The 7979-nt window shown below is 36.7% G+C and overlaps 1 non-coding gene across 1 annotated transcript; it reads left to right on the plus strand.

The window, feature by feature from the left end:
- Window positions 1-544: 544 nt before the first annotated feature.
- Window positions 545-651, plus strand: LOC142173962 (small nucleolar RNA R71). Its single transcript, XR_012703327.1, has one exon. It is a non-coding gene; the product is annotated as a small nucleolar RNA R71 (small nucleolar RNA).
- The last annotated feature ends 7328 nt before the right edge of the window (window positions 652-7979 follow it).

A 7979-nucleotide genomic window follows, 5' to 3' on the forward strand; every position in this document is an offset into this window, starting at 1 on the left:
ATAAGGCACAATTTGACCTTGTGGTCGTGCGCCTCCAAAATTGGGGTTGTGTTGTGGCAAGTTGGGTCTGCACTGCTGGTTTGGTTCTGGTCCCCATTGTTGCTCACCTTGCCTCTGACCTCCAAAATTATTGACATAATTCATGTCTTCTCTGAAGCCCTGGTTGTCATTCTCACCACTCCACGAGCACACATATGACTGGTTTATGCAAGGAGTGCACAATCCTCCATTTGTTGTATAAACAATGTGCACTTGCTTTGTACCCATCTCATCAATTTTCTTTGTTAGTGTGCTCATCTGAGTCATGAGAGTGGCTATGTTCTCTGCATGGGAATTGTTAGGGTCAAGAGCAATAGAATGCACTATTGGTGTAAGTGGCGTACCTCTAGTCATCCAGCCTGAATTTTGAGCCATCTTGTCAAGAAGAATCTAGCACTCTGCGAATGTCTTGCTCAAAAATGCACCCCCAGCTGAAGCATCTACATTGGCCTTCAAACTGTCTGCTAAACCCATGTAGAATCTCTGTCCCATCATCTGATCTGGAATGCCATGGTGTGGACACTTCACTAGCATACCCTTGAACCTCTCCCAAGTTTCTTGCAAGGTCTCAGTTAGTTTCTGCCTGAACTGCAATATCTCATCAATCTGCCTTGCAGTCTTGTTGGGAGGATAAAACTTGTTTAAGAACTGTTTGACTAATTCTTCCCAAGTGGCAATGGAGTTTATTGGGAGCGAATTCAGCCAAGTTTGAGCCTCTCCAGTCACAGAGAATGGAAACAGTAATAGCTTGGTGGCTTCAGGAGTCACATTCGGCTGTCTTTGGGTCACACATATTGATAGGAAATTCTTCAGATGTTGTTGTGGGTCTTCAATGTATGACCCAAAGAACAATCCCTTATTTTGCAACAGATGCAACATGTTGTTGGTGATCTGGAATGTCTCCATTTGTATCTGAGGTACAGCAATGGCGGTGGCTAGGTTATCAGCAGTTGGTAGTGCCCAATCATAAAGAGCAGCTTTTGGAACAAGAGGTTCCACCACTCCATTGTTTGGGTCAACCCGATTATTCCGATTGTTTCGTTGACATCGTCCACGTTGTCCATTTCATTTTCGAGTGTGTGTTTTTGTTGTAACTGTTTGTTCTTCTTGTTGGCTCAATTTAATGCCCTGAATGCTTTCTCGGGGTCTGAGAGTCCTTCAAAAAGTTCACAAGTCCTCGAAGAACTTCTAGGCATACACCTGAGTCACAGGAGAATTCAAACGTGAGAATTTCAAAGGAAAAATTTAAACACCATAAGAAATTGATCTAAACTAAGAATCCTAGCAATTCTTCTAAGTTGTAATAAATAACACCGTTAGTTCCCCGGCAACGGCGCCAAAATTTAATCACGCCCAACTATGCCTTGTAAAAAGGACTAAGCGGTCGCTGCAAATATAACCCGGTTCAAGTCCGGAGTCGAATACCACAGAGAACTAACCTATTTACTACAACTTTAAATAATGCTAATGATAAGCTGAGACAACTTTTGGATGCAAGAGTTTTATGAATAAGCAGTGGAATTTATTTAGCTAAGGAAAAATGACAATATAATTAGCAATAATCAAGACTAAAATAGAATTCAAGGGTAAAAGGATCTAGGGCTATTGATTTCCCCAATTGCCGGATTAATTCTTAACTCTTTAGCTATAATCTCGTCGTAGTACTCTATGAGGATTATGAGTTCCGGGCTACCGTAATTATCTCTTGATCAATTACAATAATTTACTAGAAGCATTCTCTCGAACTACTCTAGTTAACAATTTATGCAACTCAGAATTATCCCACCAAAGCTTCGTTATTTCTAACCACACTTTTAAATTCAAGTAATTAATCTCTTAACTTACCCAAAAGTGGTGTTGTTCAACAACAATCTAACCAAGTATTCTTTTTCAAGCAACACAAGGTAACTAGACACGATTAATCAAGGGCCCTTTCAATTAACCACAATACAATACGTAGTTGAACAATCATAGAACAAACACGGCTCAATTATAACAAAATAGAGTCAAGACTTCATCCAACAATTAGTTTCATCAACCCTAGATAATAGATTTAGCTACTCATACTAATGGAAAACAAATCATTAAAATAATTCATAATCAACAAATAGAAGTATGAAGAAGAAGATGAAAACTCTTAGGAAATTATCCGTCTTATCTCCCTTGTTCTTGCCTCTAAAATCTTCTAAAACCAGCTATCTCTCACTTCTGGGTGAGTTTAGGCTTCATATAGGTTTAGGCTAGTCGCCTAGGAAATTACATAATTAACCCTGCGTGTTTGACTTTCGTCCGCCCGTCCGCGGTCGCGGATTCAACCGCGGATTTCCACTTCCTCACTGCCTTGAGTTCGCGGGCCAATTCGCGGCCCACTTCGCGGCCGCGCACTTGGAGGGGTCGTCTCGCTTGCTTTTTTCGCTCCTTTTCGACCGGACTAACCTTCGATTGGCCTTTCACACTCCATGTTGACTCCAAAACACTCGTTAGCTCCCTCCTAGCTCGGAGTATCTCCTGCAAAGCATCAAATTCGTAATTAGAGCATTTTGTTATCTTTTAGCATTCAAATACTTCCTCTGTTTCAATTTATGTGAACCTATTTCCTTTTTAGTCCGTGCCAAAAAGAATGACCTCTTTCCTTATTTGGAAACAATTTACCTTTATACAATGATTTATAGCCACACAAAATATATATGCCTCATTTTACACCACAAGTTCAAAAGTCTTCTCTCTTTTATTAAACTCCGTGCCCAGTCAAATGGGTTCACATAAATTAAAGCGGAGGGAGTATTAATAATGTGCGGCTAAATTAGAGTATAAATAGTGTCTAAATTGCATAAATATAGCCTACTATCAGTGGTGCATGCTATTTGCAGATGATATTGTACTGATTGACGAGATGCGAGACGGTGTGAACGTGCAATTAGAGGTATGGAGGCAGTCCCTAGAATTTATGGGTTTCAAGTTGAGCAGGACTAAGACAGAATACTTGGAGTGTAAGTTCAGTGTCAAGACTCATCAAGGGGAAGGGGAGGTGAGGCTAGGCTCGCATGTCATCCCTAGGATAGGGAGTTTTAAGTACCTTGGGTATATTATTCAGGGGGATGGGGAGATTGATGGAGATGTCACACATCGTATTGGGGCGGGATAGATGAAATGGAGACTCGCTTCCGCTGTTTTGTGTGACAAGAAGGTGCCACCAAAACTTAAGGGTAAGTTCTACAGAGTGGTTGTCAGACCAACGATGTTGTATGGGACTGAGTGCTGGCCAGTCAAGATCGCTCATGTCCAAAAGAAAAAAGTAGCAGAGATGAGGATGTTGAGATGGATTTTTGGGCACACCGGGTTAGATGAGATCAGAAATGAGGTTATATGCGACAAGGTGGGTGTGGCCCCTATTTATATAAGATGCGGGAAGCGCGACTTAGGTGGTTTGGTCATGTAAGGAGCACAGACGCACCGGTTAGGAGATGTGAGAGGTTGACATTGGAGGACCTACGGAGAGGTAGAGGTATGCCAAAGAAGAGGTGGGGAGAGGTGATTAGGCAAGACATGGCGCAGTTTCAGCTTACGAGGACATGACCCTTGATAGGAAGATATGAAGGTCGAGGATTAGGGTAGTAGAGTAGGTAGTCTAGAGTGTTCGAAATAGTAATATTGGGCAGTCTCGCTTTCTGTTAGTAGTAGTTTTTATGACTAAATGTTATTTTCTTTCATTGTTGATCACCTTACTATCTTGTTGTTTTTATTCTGCTTTTATATGGCTTTTTGGTACTGTCCCTTCTTCTCTATATTTTCATTAATGTGGTGCTTATACTTTCCTGAGCCGAGGGTCTATTGGAAATAACTTATCTATCCTCACAAGGTAGGGGTAAGGTCTCGTAATACTACTCTCTCCGGACCCCATAATGTGGGATATTAGTGAGTATGTTGTTGTTGTTGTTATTACGGGTAGAAAGGCCATGATTGTCAGTTCACTGAAGAGTTCTAGAACTATTATAATAGACCTATTATAAAAGGAATTGTTCGAGTAAAAATTTGAAACCAACAGAACTAGGAGAACGAAAGTCTTATTTTGTGAAAATATTCCTAATTACCCGTTACTCATTTTCCAACAGAATTAGGAGAACGAAAACACATATAAGGTTGTTACAAAGTATCTCAAAATTTGATTGCAGACATGCTACTTTAATGACATTTTAGGGTTATCATCACTTTTAGCCCGCGTCATAAATTATTTATATTTAGTAGCCAAAATAAATGTATAAAATTTATATAATTTGGTATATATTCGGCTATTATTTTGAGAGCGACTATATAGTGTTATTTTTCCGATATTTTATTTGTTGGAGAAAAGTAAATTTAAGCGTCAAGAATGTTCTTTGAAGCTTTGGTATGTTAATTTTTAATAGTTTTTAATCCTATTTTTGCAAAAATAAATAAATCTTATGACATAATATAAGTTACTTATTGTTTGATGTTCTTAAAATAGGAGATTGCATCCATGGAGAGTATGTTAATCTCTTTGATGATGTCATAATAGTGAAGCTTGTAAAATTATGGTAGAAAAGTGAAATAGCGGTCGATACAAATTTACAATAATGTTATATTTAAACAAGAAATCTAATGGGTTTAAAATTTAAAATTTTACATTGAATATGTAACATATTTATTCGCTTTACATATAATTATATCAAAATTTGAACAATAGAGTTTTTGAGGTATTTAATGTTAATGACAAGTTAATTTATTGAGTAAATGGATTAGAGAAAGATAGTAGTGGATGATTAAAAAAAAAAAACAATAGGAGTATATAGAAGGCTAATTTCTTCTTTCCTTATTTAGGAAAAGTAGAAAGTGACAAAAGGGTTGTGGAAAAACTATAGCTTTATACCGTTATCATTCAACTTTTGTCATCTAAGTATGTAAAGGAATTTCCACCGCAAATAAAATTTATCTTGAATAAAAGTAAATTGCATATTTTATATAAACTTATTTCACCATTTCAAGTTAGAAGTAGATGTTTATAGGGACGAAGAATGCGACACAGAAGAGGTGAAGATAATCTCATCAATAATACCAGATTCAACTCTAATTCTGATGAGAAAATTTTATTTTCTGACATTAATGATTGGGGAGATGAAGCCGAAAATATTACGAGTTTGCAAGGAAACTTGAAGCAAAATATCTAGCATGAATTATCATTTAAATAAAATTTCATATTGGATAAATTATCATTAAAATACTGTCATATTATTTAGGACTTTAAAATTAACTATGATTTTGGTATAAAACTAAAGTTTACATTGACATGAAAAAGTGATACTCGTATCTAATATCGTTATCAAGTAATTGTCTTTATCAATTTTAATATAGTAATAGCTTAAAAAAATATATATAAAAAATAATACAACTATAAATGTCGCATGAGAGCTCGCCTTTGTTAGGGAATTAAGTACAAAAACTTCGCTTTGCTCTCTCGTAGGACATACTATTTATATATTTAATTTTTTTCCCTCTTGAAATGCTTAAAACTAAATCTTTATTTTTAATGTCTACCTACAATACACAAGCGATGTATAAAAAATATAGACACCTGCATACATTAAATATATTTATCTGTTATATATGCATTTCTAAACTTCGATGGCTTGATCTTGTTGGGTAGTTTCATACGTTTTTGAGCGTGTAATAGTTTTATTTTAATGTTTTGTAAGGAGTAGGTATTACTCACTATTGAAAAGTTTGTGTTACTATAAAATTGGGGATAATTTTTTTTTAATAATATTATTTTACCTCATTATTGAAAATTAGTGTTTAATAACATCCTTGTACCTCATAAAATAAATATAATGTAATTACAATAATATTACCTAACATTTTTCTTTTGTGATAATTGATAGGGAATAATGTGTAACGCACGTTCGTAGAAACTAGTATATAATAATAGGATTGAAGTTCGAACGAGAAAGGTGTGATACTTGGTAAGTTTCTTTTTTATTGGCCTGTTTGGTCATATACTCGTGTGTAACTGTTTTTAAGGGCAGTATCACTTATGTGATTTTACAAAAACTTTAGTAAATTGCCTAAGAACATATAACATCAAACTGCTTTTAGTATTAAGCTTTACTTTGAGGTTAGTGGCATGGTTTGTATGGAATTTTTCACATTTTACAGAGAACTATATTATGTACATTATATTAAAGCTTGTTATTATTTAATATAAGGGAAAATGCATAAGCACCGGCATATTTCCAACTACACACTTTTGTAGAGTTTTATTACCCCTTTGAACTAGGGGTGTTCAAAATCAAACCGAAACCGAAAATCGAATTGAAACCGAAGCTTAATGGTTTATTGGTATCGGGTTAACGGTTTAACGGACGGGGAACGGATTGAAATTTTTTTATTAACGGCTTATCGGTTTGGGGACGGATTATTCAATTTTCTTAATTTTCTTAACTGATAATCCGTTAACCCGTTGAGAATACATATATATATAAAATTTATTTTTATCCATATTACTGCTCTGAACAATTGTACGAAGTGCAAAGTGAATTGTACTGATTTATTTTTATCCATAAATATGAATTGATATTCTTGGATGTTGTTTCTTCAAAGTAGTGGGTTAATTAGTTATATGGGCAGAGGTGTTGTCCAAACATGTTTTTAATTATTACTCCCAACTTGTATGTATGGCACTTTTAACTTTGACCCAACAAGCTTGTTCGCTCGAACGAGTTTCATATATTGAAGAAAGGTCCACGATTATCCAACTATGTTTGGCTCAAATCTAACCAAAATAATTCGATACAATCACTAAAAATTATAGGAATCAATTCTATAAGAAAATACTACATTTTAAATAAAAATCTCAAAATTAATTAAAAATTCATCTGTGGGGCTCACGTCTCGGAATCCGGCAAAAGTTATGAAATCCGATAACCCATTCAATTACGAGTCCAACCATACCAGTTTCACTCAAATCCGACTCTGAATCGATACCGAAATCTCTAAAAATTTCGTTTCTACGAGATTAATAAAATTTTCCCAAATCTAAATCTCAAAACACTAATTTATGGTGAAAACAATGATATACTTGTATATGTAGACCAAATCCGAGTTAGAATCACTTACCCCAATATTTTTCCCTTGAAAAATTGACAAAAGTCGCCTCTGCTCAAGCTCAAGTTCGTCAAAAATGGCAAATGAGACGAATGTCCTCTTTTATAAACTGCCCAGGCAGCCTTCAGAAATTTGGCCTCGATCGTGGCTTCGATCGTGGCCCTCGAGCCTGGGCTTCGGTCATGGCCTCGAGCTTGGGACTTGGTCATGGCCGCGATCAGGCCTCGAGCCTGAGACTCGGTCATGGCCTCGATCAAGTTCGATCTTGGGTCTTGATCCTGGCCCTCGAGCCTTGCCTTCGATCATGGCCCTCGAGCTGGACCTTCGATCGTGGCTTCGATACTGAGCCTCGTCCCTGGCTTCGACTCAGGCCTCGATCGTGGGCTCAATTTCTGGGTTCGATCTGGGGCTCGATAGCTGGATTCGATCTGGAGCTCGATCACAGCCCAGAATATACAGCAGAAGGGAAAATTGGCAGCAGCTTTTTAAGTCCAACTTTTGATCCGTTAACCATCCGAAACTCACCCGAGGCCCTCGGGACCTCAACCAAATATACCAACAAGTCCTAAAACATCATACGAACTTAGTGGAACCTCTAAATCACATTAAACAACACTAAAATCATGAATCATACCCCAATTCAAGCTTAATGAAACTAAGAGTTTTCAACTTCTACATTCGATGTCAGAACCTATCAAATCAACTCCGATTGACCTTAAATTTTACACACAAGTCATAAATGACATAACGGAGCTATAAAAAGTTTTGAAACTGGATACCGACTCCGGTATCAAAAAGTCAACTCATCGGTCAAACTTCCA

Source organism: Nicotiana tabacum, chromosome 19 (genome assembly GCF_000715075.1).
Source record: "Nicotiana tabacum cultivar K326 chromosome 19, ASM71507v2, whole genome shotgun sequence".
NCBI lineage: Eukaryota > Viridiplantae > Streptophyta > Magnoliopsida > Solanales > Solanaceae > Nicotiana > Nicotiana tabacum.